The sequence below is a fragment of the Poecilia reticulata genome, linkage group LG2 (genome assembly GCF_000633615.1).
Source record: "Poecilia reticulata strain Guanapo linkage group LG2, Guppy_female_1.0+MT, whole genome shotgun sequence".
NCBI lineage: Eukaryota > Metazoa > Chordata > Actinopteri > Cyprinodontiformes > Poeciliidae > Poecilia > Poecilia reticulata.
In genome coordinates this window covers 11,312,647-11,327,614 of record NC_024332.1, presented here as the reverse complement: position 1 = coordinate 11,327,614, position 14,968 = coordinate 11,312,647, and positions in this window count along the sequence as shown.

Genomic DNA, 14,968 nt, shown 5'->3' with positions numbered 1-14,968 from the left:
ATGTGGAACTTGTACTCCTACAACTTCACATCCACATTGTGTGGACATCAGCACATGATGGAATTTCACTCCCACACATTAGTGGTAGAATATAAGACATTAAAGGTTACAGCCAAAATGGCTGGTGACAGACCCAAGTTTGCATGGAAACATCTGAATTAAACTATATTCTGGTACAATGAAATTTTATTGCTAATTTTTGTTCAGAAATGTGAAGTCTTGTTTGATGTGATGTCTTAAATATATAATTTACTATGCTTAAAATTATTTACCAATATGTGGATACAAGTACTTAGTTAAATTTTGTTGAGAAATAACATTTTTACTATCTGTTATGTTGTCTACCCAGGTCCATTAATGTGTATAGAAGTGAAACCATAAAGAAAAGTCACCATTCAACTTCTAAATAGTTATGAATTTTATTCGAAGAATAAAGTCTGAAATCACAACAGCTAAACTTAACAAAAGCCACAAAATAAAATTTAGAAAATACAAAAATGCACCTTTAGAAACCACTGCGAATCAGTTAACAGTTCCCATCTAATCCTCCCTGCATTTTCCCAAGGCAGGAACAACAGATGTTCATTTTCATACAGATACATTTTACTAAAGAAAATGGGACCAGTTTATCAGCTATCCATGTTTTTAATTTCAAATGGTCTCAAACTGGTTTGAACCACAGAGCTTTCCTGACCGCTGAAATGACCCAGTACATCAATCTGGATTTTGATTAGAAAAATTAGCACACTTCATAGAATATTTTCAAACTCTTATAAAACAGACATGAGCAGTTTCAATGCCAAAACATCTGTTACTCAATATTTTCAGATTAGTTTTCTACTTTGGTTATGAAGTAAAACATGTTCAGATGAATATATGAAATACACTCTTAAGAATGATCTAAGGATTAAACTAATTTGAATTAAATTGGGATCCATCCATTTTCTTCCACTTATCCAGGGTCAGGTCACAGGGTAGGCAACTTCAGAAAGGAGGCCCAGACTTGCCTTTCTCCAGCCACTTCTTCCAACTCCTCCAGGGGAACCCCAAGGCATCCCAGGCCAGCCGAGACAGTCCCTCAAGCGTGTCCTGGGTCTTCTCCGAGGCCTCCTCCAAGTGTGATTACTGAAGTGTTCTGCTGATTAAGTTATACATTGATTAAACTATGAGTAAATCTAACCTAAATTGAGGCCTATGTAGTAAAATCAGTTTAATTATGCTAGTTTTAATTCTAGCTTTAACTTTAGCACATGTTGAAATATTAGACTGATCCTATTTCAAATAATGTCCAAAGTAATGAACATTGAGAATTAGTCTTGTAGGGGTATTATAAATGTCATAAAATGTGATAATTAAATTGTAGGGTGGTTTTATTAGTTTACTCTTCTAGAACAGCTATTGCATGATTCATAGATAAATCTACAAAGACATTTACTAGATTTAGGGTAGGTAATTTTTCTGGAGCCCTAGTCTGTGAAAAGCGATTGGGTTACTGGGATTAGATGGGGAAGATCAAAGATTGACAATATAGAATATGGGTTTGGAAGGGTTGGTGATGGGTCATTTGTCTCAGACTCTGCAGCCAAGGTTTACTGAGATTGGATCTTTAAATCGACCAAACGTGAGGAATGCATTACAATAAAATGGATGAAGGTTATTAGTGTAATAATCAGTTTGATGAAGCTACCAACTAAAGCAATGAAGGTTGGGGGAGATTCCACAACACAAGTTACACCAAGTATTGATACATTTACATGGTAAAATGTTATTGTAATGTGCCACTATCAATGATATCTACTGTTCATGCAAGAGCCAGAAGACGCCTAACAAAGATGTAAAACTGATACAAGTGACCATCTCAACCAATTATTGTCTGTATATATAAAACTCCAAGATGTGTGTAACTGACCTTCTAATGAGTTTCAACCACAAAAGTGGCAAGAAATGGACTTTGAGGGTACCAATTACAGATTTGGCCTTGGCCAATAGCTGGCTGCAAAGACCTCTGTGTGGCAAAGAGCATCATGCAGTTTTGCATGGAAGTAGTAGCCAAAATTGTCTTGGCTTAGCTTGATGACTGACTTTTCAGAGTGGGAATTGGATCCAGACATTTTACTCCAATAGAAGAAGCATCCAGTGAAGGCATTGCTTCATGTCCAAGTCCACAGAACGGCTAATGCCCATATGCTAAAGGCGGCAAACTTGAAAAATGCAATGCAGAGTACACGTGTCATGAATTTGATTGGGGTGCAGTGAGGAAGAAGTCATAGGACCAGGTTGAGAGATGGATGAAAAAAAGTTGATTTTAATGAAAAAGCCATCTATAATAGATCCAAAACACAGGCAACACAGTTGAGAAGACAGTAAAGCTCTCACACTGGTAGCACTGGCTAACAAGGGACATATGATAAATGGACTGACTGGAACTACAACTTAATGAACCTGACATGGAACAAAAAACATGTGGGTTTAAATTAAGAGGGATGATAATTAGGGAATGAGACACACCTGGGATCAATCAAGGGGAGGACAGGACAACATGGAGGCTCACTAGAGAAATAAACCTAACAAAAAAAATAAAATCCCAACAAAAAGTACATCAGAACAAATTGAGTGAAGTTTTATTTGCAAGGTGCTCTGCTTACAGGCAGATTGCAATTGTTACAAATCTGTTTACAGTTAAGTGTAACCATGATCCCTTAAGGAGAAAAATAGTTTGAAATAGATCAAGACTGAATTAAATGTTTTAAGTGTCATAACATATTCAAAAATTGAAATCAACTGTTTAGAACAGCAGCAATGCAATTTACTTTATGGGATTTCGCTTTTTAGGGACCCATGTCTTCCCATACCCATTAGTAGTACTTGAAATGGGTCACATTGCTGAAAGTCACAACTACTGTGTATAATTTTGTTTCTGAACTCAGAAATAATGCTAATGAGAACAGAAACTAAAGGCTTTGGATTTCATTAATGAATTGTGAGAATGTTGTATAAAATTTATATTGACTGTCCTCATATGAACATAATTTTTCTCTACATCATGTAAAACAAATTTTATGTTTGGGCTGATTGGGACCTAATGATTGCAAAAATCAAAGGATTTAATACTACAAGAGCTCAGGTCTTGGAGGTTAAGGCTGTTTAGCAGACCTTTAAGCTGAAGATTTCCTGTAATTAAAATTCATTCTGCAGTTAAGAGTGGAGCTGTAAGATTGAAGACAGAATACCAATTGGCGTGCATGTTTGTGTGTGTGAGGCTATTCCTCTTAGAAGACTGGACTGCATTTAAGACTCCCGAGTCCTAGAGTCACCTTTCCCACGTGCTGTTCCTATAGGCGGAACCTGGGAAGGCTGATACGTACCGTGCCCCTTGTTTCAAAAACACGCTATCCGTTAACACCGCAAGGTGGAACTAGCATGCCCAGGAAGCAGAAGCGTTCTCCGTTGATTCTCTTTTGGTCTGGTCTGGGTTGAGTGCCGACGGTCTGCTTGGTGGGGCACTGACTCACCTTTGCCACCAAACTAGCCAACATGAACTGTGCACCAGCAGAACTCCACCATGTTGTTACGGCTCCCCATGCTACATTGCCACCAAGAGGAATGAAAAAAGCAGCCATAGCAAAGTTACCACCCAGCCATCCTCACAAGGAAGGAGAACCTGGACCAGCTGCAGCAAGCTGCTGCCTTCCAGGTCTCTAGGTACCTGCTGGGATTCATCACCCCAGTATGAGTAAAGTCATTCTAGTGCCATCATACACCGCAAGACCTCTAGAATGATCAGTATTATGTGATCCAAAAAGAGTACATGACCACATTAACTTACCCAAAGCTGCCACTATGGGATGTGTCCTCTATGATCAGCAGGCAGCAGTTCAACAAAATGCACCCCATTCTGAGTCATGGTGCCAATTTTTTTCATGTTTCCAAGTTCATTCTAAGTAATCCAGTTCAACAGCTGAGTTCATTCTGATTACAACAGTATGTGGTTTGTTAGGGTTTGCAGCAAAAACAGTTAAACTACAAGCTCCAATTTGAAGCCCCACTATGCAATGCATTCTGGGAAATGCTGAAATACATTTTAAAGGCCATTTTTGGTATTGAGAACAGCATTTACACACATTTTTGGCACATAGCAAAAGCTCAGAGATGAGATCTGAATCTGAGCTGTGATTTCGGTCTTAAAAATTGAGTTTGAAGACAAATCAAATCAAATAAAACATGGTTAAAAGAATAGACGCTTAAAACCAAAGTCCAGTCTTCAGAGCAGCAAATCCTTCATCCAACAGAGGCTCAGAGATGGCATTTTAAAAGTGAAGTGTGATTTATTTCCAAAACAGTTCCAAAACAAATAAAAATTGAATAAAATCTGGCTAAGTTGAAGTATGAGGCCACTGAGAGTTAAAACCCAGCTCTATAGGACATTCCTAGACTGACAGAAAAATGAATGGGAGTCTTTAGCTCTGACCACCAAATGTGGTGGGCACCTGCAGAGGGTTGGAGGGAGCATAGAAAACCAAGTTTGGTCAAAAGAGCACTCATAATTTTCGAGTTGTTTTGAGTGAGCATTCTTCAAATGAATGGAGGCCAATGGCAGCTGGGTCAAAGGAAGGAGCTACACTGACCAAACTTGGAGGGTATGTGAGGCCCCTTCCACATATTCTCTGTGCCAAGATTGTCCCCCCCCACCATTTTTTTGTTTATTTTATTTGCTCTAATGTGCAAGTGGGTTTCATCCTATGTGCCTAACCCTCCACCAGATGGCAGCATAGGACTGTCATTGAAAATGGAGCTCTCCAAACAAGCCCAACCCAGATCAAAACCTAATCAAATTAAACAGACCGACAAATATTAATTAAAAAAGACATTTATTTTACAACAAATTACAAATTATATTATATTACAACACTGCATGATATTAAGTAAACCAGATATCAATGTATATATATTCAATCATGTCATTGTAATACGCTGTAAGGACAACAGCCCATATTTTTGTAAAAGTATTTTTAATTTCTGTTTTCATGTATTTGTATATATTTTCAAAGTGTATAGTTCCATGTTGTTTTATGATGCTCTACATGGGGCTGCTAGCAGGGGGAGTGCCTTAAAACCCTTTCACTCACCCTCTCTCTCCTTCAGCATGAACATGGCAAGCCTTCCAGGATGCATCTGTCTTTTTCTGTCTGTTTATAATCTTTATTGAGATACAAAATACATATTACAAAAACAGCATAGAGCGTGACATAATGACCGCCAGTACATCAGCCTAGTATTACATAAATACATTAAAGAGAACATAAAGTGCAAATTTTAATAGCTTTAGTATTGGTGGAATGTCCAATAGTTTTGATATATTGTTTGACCTCATTGGGTTAGGGTAGAAATGGAAAGTGTTTTTTTTATTAGTGTAACGGCATTTATGCATGTGCCATTTGGCTAAGTATATAAGATTAATATAAAAAAAATTAGCTGTTGGAAAGTCCATCCATCCATCCATCCATTTTCTGTACACCTTGTCCCTTAGTGGGGTCAGGAGGTGCTGGTGCCGATCTCCAGCTCTGCTGGATAGTTAATGAAGCAAAACCATACATGTTCAAAACAAATGGAGACATACGGTTCAATAGAATCAGAAATCACAATGAAAATACTTTTCCAAAATTGAACAGAGAAAAGGCCAAAATAAATCAAACATGTTCTGTGTTTCCTTCACAAAAGAGCAAATAATATCCATGTTATTGTTAAAACCTTGTAGAAAAACTTGATGGGTAAATTCTGTGAATAATTTTATAAGAGACTTTTACTTTATTAGTTATATATTTGGTAAAGTCCAAATGCTTTTCCAGTTAAAGTTATCAATAAAGATGTTCCAATAAAGTATCACATATGGAGTTGAAATGTTTCTCTGAAATAATTAGCATTCATTTTTGTATGTTTGTTGCTTTTACTGGTTGAGCAGAAACTGATTTGGAAAAATTTCAAGTTGGTTGGATAAAAATGAAACAGTCTTGGATTCTGTCCTATTAAACTTTKAAATAAAATAACTATTCCAGCATGTTGGGAASCAGGGTTTTTGWTTCTTTGTGGGGGAAGGAGTTTCTGTCTGCCTGCTGCTTCCCTTTTTAATCCACTAGAGGGCGACTGGAGGCTGCACATGTGGAGAGTATCCCTGCTGACTCAGCCAGAGCACCTGTGATCTATCAGCTAATAATCCTGGAGTATATGAGGAGCTGACTGCCAACACCTTGACGTCTGTCAGCTCACTCCTGCCCACCTGATCTTACCTGTCTGCCCTCCACTGCATGCGGCCTCCTCATATCCAACAAAGAACCCGTTCTATCAAGAACTCACTGGAACCTGAATCACTTCAAGAACGTCCACAAAGAGACCAAACCCTGGAGCCCACAGTATCTCCTCTTAGGTTAAAGTCTCCTTCTAAAACAAGAAAGATATTTCTGATTGTTTCAAAGATTCCATCTTTCTGATGACCTCAAACTCACCATTTTCCTCTCACTACTCTTCAGAAAACAGACGACCCCTGTAGCCCCTCCCAAGGACCAGATTCAGATTCTCACATTCTCAATCATTTTTGAAATAAACTTTATCTGATTATCTATTCTCCTGTTGGTGTTCTGTATGTGGGTAAAGAAACTGGAACCCAACATGACATTTACAATATCTTGCAAAAGGAATATGACCTCTTAATATGTTCCATTTTCTCAGTTCTAATCCACAAACCTCAGTGTGTTTCATTTGGGCCATCTTTATGCAACAGGAAGCAATGCTAAAGTTSAAAATGGCTGTCACAGCGATACAGATTTCACCTGACATGGCAATGCCTGAATCTAGTGGACGATAAAAGGAACAGCAAGCTGCCCAACGAAGATTGTTTTTGGGTTGAACTCGCACAAAATGTCCTCCACTGCTATGGAGGAATTCAAAGTTGCTAAACTCTTGAATTAAGAGACGATACACAAAATTCAATTCTCTCTGGCTCACAGACAACCAGGAAGACATTTAATGCACATCTGCAGATTAACACATTACATTTTCATCATCTCATTTTCATCGTCTCAGAATCCAAAATGTCTTGTCTCTTGGTTCTGAATGAGTATATCGTGTCAGTCCTAATGTGTGTGTATTGGAAACCTCTGACCAATGGCGTTCTGAATCTTGCTTCTGGCTCCGTTTTACACTGGGTGTGTGTTGGAAGTTCTGAGAATTCAGAGGCTGACCTCGTGGAAGTTAAATCTGCTCCCTCAGAGAACCATTAGTCAAATTGTTAGTCTAAATAAATATTATTTTCCAGTTCAGCCCGACTTCTTCGCACGCCAGCAGGAAGGACATTTGCCAGAAGTTTCTTGCACAACAACTTAAAACAACAGATTGACCCAGTACATTCGACACAGTACATTCCTTTTCAGTAAAAACATATCTTAATGTGAATMAACATAACTTAACTATTAACATAATTATATTCTTCTACACAGCAAAGAAGGTCAGCTGCCTTGGCCTTTTGACCAAACATTTTACACACACTCAAAACCAAAGTTTAAAACAAATGCAAAAGGAAAACATTCTGTACCATGGTTGGTCAACCATCTTGTATCCAGGACCAGAAGGAAAAAATGGGGGAAAAAATTATCAACAGCACAAAACAAAACAAAAACTTTAATTGCAACAACACAATTTAAAGTCATACTGAACTTTGGAGTACAGAAATAAAGAGCAATTACAACACTGAAACTTCAAAAACTAAACTTTTTACTACAACACCACAGTCAAATTAAAATAATTTAAACWGATAAATTATTGAATAGAACATTGTCAACATAAGACTAAACTATTTCTCTTGGGGGGAGGTGAGCCAACCTCACCCATCCAGCTAAGATCATCCCCTGGCCTTCCAACCCTAAACGAGTTAACTAACAGGTGTTTGAAGTTTTTGGCGTAAAGGTTAATCAGTCAGCCAAACATGGTGAGCTGCGGATGACTGTCACACAGGTGGACCTAAGAGTTTATGCAGAAGTCCTTGGTCCCCAGACTTGAAAAAGTAAATGTATGCATCTTATCCCGCCTTCAGGAACCCCGCAAGCCGCCAGCCTGGGCAGCAATAGTGAATGTTCCATGGTAGTCGCGATGGACCCCTTTATGAAAATCCTGGTTGCAAAGAGTCATGTGGAAGAAAAAAAAATATATTTAGGAATTTATTTTAATTACAGAAGTGTCAGTTTTCATAAACAAGATCCAGGAACCAGCATTTGATATCCATCCACCTCTTCTGCTGACAGTCTTCTTGCTCTCCAAAATGGTAAGTCCCGTTCACCTCTGGTCCTGGATGTGGAACATAAAGTCCTGGCTGGATTTTGGGGTGTGGTTGATAGCGCTGCACAGATCTCCAGGACCTCCTCTGCAGTGTTACAGTTCCAAGTTTGCAATGAAGCTCTCCACCTTGGCCAATATGGGCTTCTACCGGCTCCATTTGGCCAGGAGACAGAAACTACCCATGTGTAACCCGCAATTAGTCAATTAATCAAGACTTATTTTTGTGGGCCCACGTCCTGTTTTGCCCCAAAGTCTGCAACTTATTAAAAGTCCCGCCTCCAGCGCAGTTTGAACAACATCACCTGTTCCACGATTGTGGCTGGCTGTTTGGCGTCTTGCTGAAAATTCATCCTGGCAAATTAATCAAAATCTCTGCAACCACTGATTTGATCTATTGAACTGGCGTTTGTTACCTGGGCGTCACCCTGATTGTGGTCTAGTACACCCCACTCTCTGCACAAAGGTAACCTGATCATTGGTTTTGTGGAAGCTTTGGCACTGTTGTAATAACATTTATTAAAATAGGATGTAGCTACATTTAAGTTGATATTGCGCAATATAATTTATTTACTTTTCCTCCTTTTCCCTACTGAGTATTTTGAGTTGATTTATTTTCTCTTGATATTTTGAAAGTGAACTTTGATTTCAACTTTGATTTTAACCTTAAATTGATTAGTTTGAAATATGATTGATATTCTTTTTGTTTATTTAAATTATGGTTACTTTAACCTGACTGAAATGTTTAATTTAATTATTAGATATTTAATAATTGCATTTGAATTTGATATTTATTGCATGTGTGTTTGCACATAATTGTTGTTTGATAAAACACTTAATGTTTTTTTTTTTGGCCTTTTAGGTCTTTTTTTTTCATGATGGATCAGATCCTCAGATCCTCTTTGAAACCGATGATGAGCTAAGAAAAGGACAAGAATTTAATTGATTTATTTTGAATTAATTTGTGTCTTTCTGTATTTGTAATTGTTTTTCCCCCCCAAATCACAAATATATATACACTAAAACTAAAACATTTCTTTGTGTCTTCATTCACACCTCAGGCTCCCTAAAGAACCATCTTCTGATGCTGCTTTTGTTGCCGCAGTAACTGTTACACATGCATGCGGTTAGAGCTGAATATAACATGCCCTGCATCAGATCCTGGTAAGGTAGGGTAAGTACAAGGAGGGAAAAAACAAAAAAAAAAAAACACACACTCAATCAGGTGGTCCCGCCTCGTCTTAAACTGAATAAACTACCACTTGTCAAAGAGGCTCCTTGTCAGGGGGGAATCTTTTTAGGAGGCGGCACATCATTCAGGGTTATCCTAAAAGACTTGAGAAAAGTACCCATGTCGGTTTATCCCTCACAGCTTCACCTCCACCTTTTGGGCCTCAGAGCGTTGTCTGTGGAGCTAAAGGAGATAAATACATTAAATACATTAAACACATCACCAAACACAAACATGGCTACCCCGAGATCAAATGCACACACACTGCTCACCTTTAGGTCTCTGCTCTGAGCTTCCACAGGATGGAGGACTGCTGCTTGTTTCCTATTCTGAAGATTGGCATTTTTGATTGTGGAGTCCTTTATTCATTACTTTCTTTTATTTCCTTTTTAATTTCTTTATTTTCTAACTCAGTTATTCTGACATGAAGCTTGATTCAGCCCTGCAAGCGCTGGAACGGTTCAATAAAATCAAATACAAACATGTCTGAGATTTACCCAGAATGCATTGCAAGTTACTTGAATGCTCCTCTGAAGGCTGAGTGCTGTCTTTAAAACTCCGCTTTTTCACCAAGCTCTAACTCTGTTTGCAAACTCATTTTCCTGATATGAAGCTTGATTACAGCTTTTAATTTCACTTCTGAGCTTCTGCTGAGGGCTGGAACTACACAATCAGATTTGGACTACAAACATGTCCGCTTCATTTACCCATAATGCTTAGCGGTTGGGACTTTAAATTAGCGTCTAGTTTGACAGTTTTGATGCAAATCCTGTTAAATTTTATACCATTGGATTCAGCATGAAGTTCTCTTTTAAACTATATGGGTCAGAATGCGCTTTAAAACGATTTGGGGATCGATGAAGAACCGAACAGAAAATCAGACTTGAACTACAAACATGTATTTCCCAGCATACTTTGAGGTTGGGCCTTTAAATCGGCTTCTAGCTTACTGGCCTTTGATACAAACCCTGACAAATTTTATACTGTTGAAATCAGCATGAGCTCCTCTTTCGGACTATATTAGTTAAAACGAGCTTTGAAAAGAACTGGAGATCGGCGAAGAACCCGAACAGACTATTAGACTTGGACTATATGGCTGCTGGATTTGCCCGGAGTACATTATGGCTCCTTCTTTACTACATACTACAGCTGCACGCTGCCATTTTGATCACAGAGAACGCATGTGCCTACAGCTGAACTGCTGCGGCTAATGCTGGGAAAGTCTTCCCCATTTTCAATCAGTTATTTAACCTTTTTTTGGGACCACTAAAAATCTAAAAAGTAAAGGATAGAAGAATAAAGCTGGATTTAACTCAGTTTAAAATCAGATTTTGGTGTTCTCTTGGAAATAAAGGTTTGATTTATTCTGCATTAATCTGATTTCAATTCTTTATTCATCTTTGGAGAATGAAAGGCTAATGGGGGGTTCCTCAATAATCCTGTTTGAGACTTCACACATGATCCTGCACGAATTTACAAAATTGAAGTCTCAATTTAACTCGATTTAACTTTTATTTTTATCTCGGACACACAGCATGGCTTAATCAACCATGACTGGGCTCTCCTTGGGTAGGGTGTCTAGCGACGCTTTCCAGGGCACGGGCCCCTCTCTCAGAGCAAACCCATTCCAGAGCGCCCTGTCCTTCACAAAGAAAAGAGAACTCTCCCCGGGGCTCCCACCAGCTTCTCCGGGTTCGTTTGAGTTACCGCACTGGGCGCCTCGCGACGCCTATCTCCACTGCTACAGGTTCGGGGATCTGAAGACCACTCCCTTTTGATCGGCCAGGGATGCCAGAGGCCATCGCCCCACGCTTCCGAACGGTGTTCGCCCAACGGTGTTCGCCCATCCCGTAGGACCAGCTGACCCATGTTCAACTGCTGTTCACATGGAACCCTTCTCCACTTCAGCCTTCAAAGCTCGCTTTTGAATATTTGCTACTACCACCAAGATCTGCACCCGTGGCGGCTCCACCCGGGCTCGTGCCCCAGGTTTCTGTGCTCACTGCGGCCTAACCCTTGCGGCTCTGGTTGCCGGCAGTGGCTGGGTATGGGCCCAACACTCCAGCGCCATCCATTTTCAGGGCTAGTTGATTCAGCAGTGAGTTGTTACACACTCCTTAGCGGATTCCGACTTCCATGGCAACCGTCCTGCTGTCTATATCAACCAACACCTTTTCTGGGGTCTGATGAGCGTCGGTATCGGGTGCCTTAACCTGGCGTTCAGTTCATCCTGCAGCGCCAGTTCTGCTTACCAAAAGTGGCCCACTGGGCAGCTCGCATTCCACACCCGGCTCCAAGCCAGTGAGCCGGGCTTCTTACCCATTTGAAGTTTGAGAATATGTTGAGATCGTTTCGGCACCAAGAGGCCATAAAGAGGGCAGACAAGTTCCAGATTGGGATGTAACACTACAGTGTCATAACAGTTTCCTTGATCCTGGAGACTATGTGAGAGCAGCTTGACCAATCTCATAAAACTATACAGATAAACCTAAAGCAGAAGAGGGATGGGGAGCAGATTATACCATTTTCCATTACATGCTGTATGAGTGTGGAACTGTGAAGCTGGAGCACACACACTTGGAGACAGAGCATAGTTGCTGCATTTTTCCGAACAGTGCCTAGTCAGTCTGACTGTTAGTTAAAGTGTGTCCGTGGAGTCGCTATACAGAACAGAAATGAGCTAATCTGGAGATCTTGCTAACACACCAGTGTATTTTTGCATAAAATTTATTGACTTTTATATCATCAACTTGTCCGTACTGGGGTCTGTGCCCATGTTTGACCATGCATGACCTGCCCCGATTCATCCAATAAGATGATGAATCCAGCTGATCACCATTTTCATTAATTAAACTAAATATGCAAAGTTTTATAAACAAACAAAATACATTGAAAGATAAATGTGCATACAGAGATGATTTTATTGTAAGACAGACACTAACCAACATTTTTATATAAAGAATGATGCACTATATAGAAAGTGGAAAGAGCCAGCATAAGTTACAAACTTTGGTACATTCTGGTTAATCAGACAGATTGTATATTCAGTAAGGGAGATTAATCTTAAAGTGATAATTAATGAAAACTGACATTTATAGTTAAATAAATGCCCCTAATGGTTTTCAATGACTGATTTATATTATTTCAAAGAGTAAACAAAGACAATAAAAGAATGACTGATTTAAAAATGCTAATATTTATTATCTGCTTGGCAGAAATTTTACTTCTCAACCAATTAGAACAGAGGCACCACGTACTGTCTGTAGTTTCATGGAGGTCCATCTGCATCAAGGATAAAAACAAGACACTTAGATTGGTGATTCACTCTTTGAGGCTTAGGGCCTGAATATAAAAGATTCCAAATATAGAGCATTAACTTGCTTTTGCAAAGAAAATTGCATATGCATATGTTGCAAGTGATCTACAAAGATTGTGTGCACAATTGATTATAGGTGCAAAAGTGGTCTAGACCGTCCTATTTAAATTAAGATTCTGCATATGCTAATGAAGAGTAGCATTATAGAGAGTGTAGGAGAGCGGAGTGGCCATAAAAGTAATATGAAGTTAAAAACCATGGAGTTATAAGCACAACAATACAGGCTTATTACTAATAATAATGCACTTCATTGAAATAAGTAACAACACAACAGGAAAAACGTTTAAAAATCAATCAGAATTAAAGCTGTAGACATTTACCTAACCCAACTCAATTCATTCTATTCAACAGTTTGCACATAGTGGAATTGATGCAGAATGAGGTAATCCTGCAGCTCCAAATTGGCATTTCTGGATGACATTTATTTATATTTCACAACAAATATATAAATATAAGTATTTTATTGAAAGGTGTTGAATGGTTAGGACAAGTGATCTAGGAACATTTAAGAGTGAAGGCTTAGGCGAAGACTCAATGTCGGTGCTCAATGTGGGAGGACACTCTTCAATATTATTTACCAAGTCTGTCTCTTGGAACACTGACCACAGACATGCCAGTTGCACCTCCCTTTCAAACATGCTAAATATAGACGCAAGAATGATGACTGTGTTTTTGTGTTTAATGATGTAAAGCATTTTGAAATACCTTGCTGTTGTAATGTGCTATACAAATAAAATTTGATTGATTGATTGAAGAACAGGTCCCCAATCTGCTTTTGTTTCAATAAATCAGATTGTGGGTGGAAAATCATTAGATTTTCAAAACCTCTGCCCAGTATTTTGCATTTTCTGATGCTCTGAATATGTTCTGCATAGATATGAAGGCATGCATACTAAATAGTCATTTTGCAGACACAATCTTCGGAGAACCTGTAGATCAGGTGTGTGTGCTAGCAAGTTTGGATTTATTAAAAGATCAGACCCTTAGTTTTAAAACAGAAAATATAAAGGTAATTTTGGACACATTTAGCCAATTTGTCTCTTACTAAATAGCATCAGGAATAGATACTTCCAGGTCCAGGAAGTACTGTGCTGTGCATTTCAGACTTGTTTAGTACTAGTAAATTCTGCAGCAGTGTACAGAGGCATGCTTTCTTCTTTTTAGTGCAAAATGAAATGAAAAAACATCTTGTATACCTAATCTTGGTAGATGATCCATAAAATGTTCTTGAATTTATAAAGATGATCTGACTAGAACACCAGTCTGAGGAACAACGGAACTGAGTAATTGGTGCTTACAAACAAGGTCTAGATACATTCTCCAATAGAACCACAAATAAAAGTGAAATGAGAGAGCAAAAATGGTAAAGAGCAAGATGAAAGGCTTTCAAATGCTCTTTTTGCTCAAACCCTATTAGAACTAATCATACCCATTAAACTTTTCCTTCCTAAATAAAAAAAAAGATGCATGGGATTGTATCGAGCTACCATGTGTCAGTGCTTTGTAGAATAACCTTTTGTAGAAACTACAGCTAAATGTCTTTCATGATATGCCCCTTACCGCTTTGCTCATTAAGTTTTTTCCCCATTTGATATTTGGCTGAACTTTGACAAAGCAATTCTAACCAGGAGTCTTGAACTAAAGTTCTCCAACTCGGGCTGAAGTTTTCTGTAACCTCAAACAGGTTTAGCTTCATTCATCATCTCATCAACTCTACTCCAGCAACATTGAACCTGCTGAAGAAAGCAACACTTTTGCACCCAAAGCTTCAACTCCCCTATCTCCAGTTTGTGACAGTCACATTTGGCCAGTTGGAACCAAGCAACACATTTCACATGCTACTGATCAGCTGATTTAATTACTTAGAGACATTTCACAGAAAGTACATTGAATAAATAAGTGCTTATTAAACTTGAAATCAGGTAACATTTCACGAAATGACGTGATAAGCAGACGGCAGAACTCTGATCGTTTCCTGATCCCTCAGCGGGAGAAAAACCAGCAGAAGCGGATCAGCTGCTGGACGCTCCAAAGCCTCT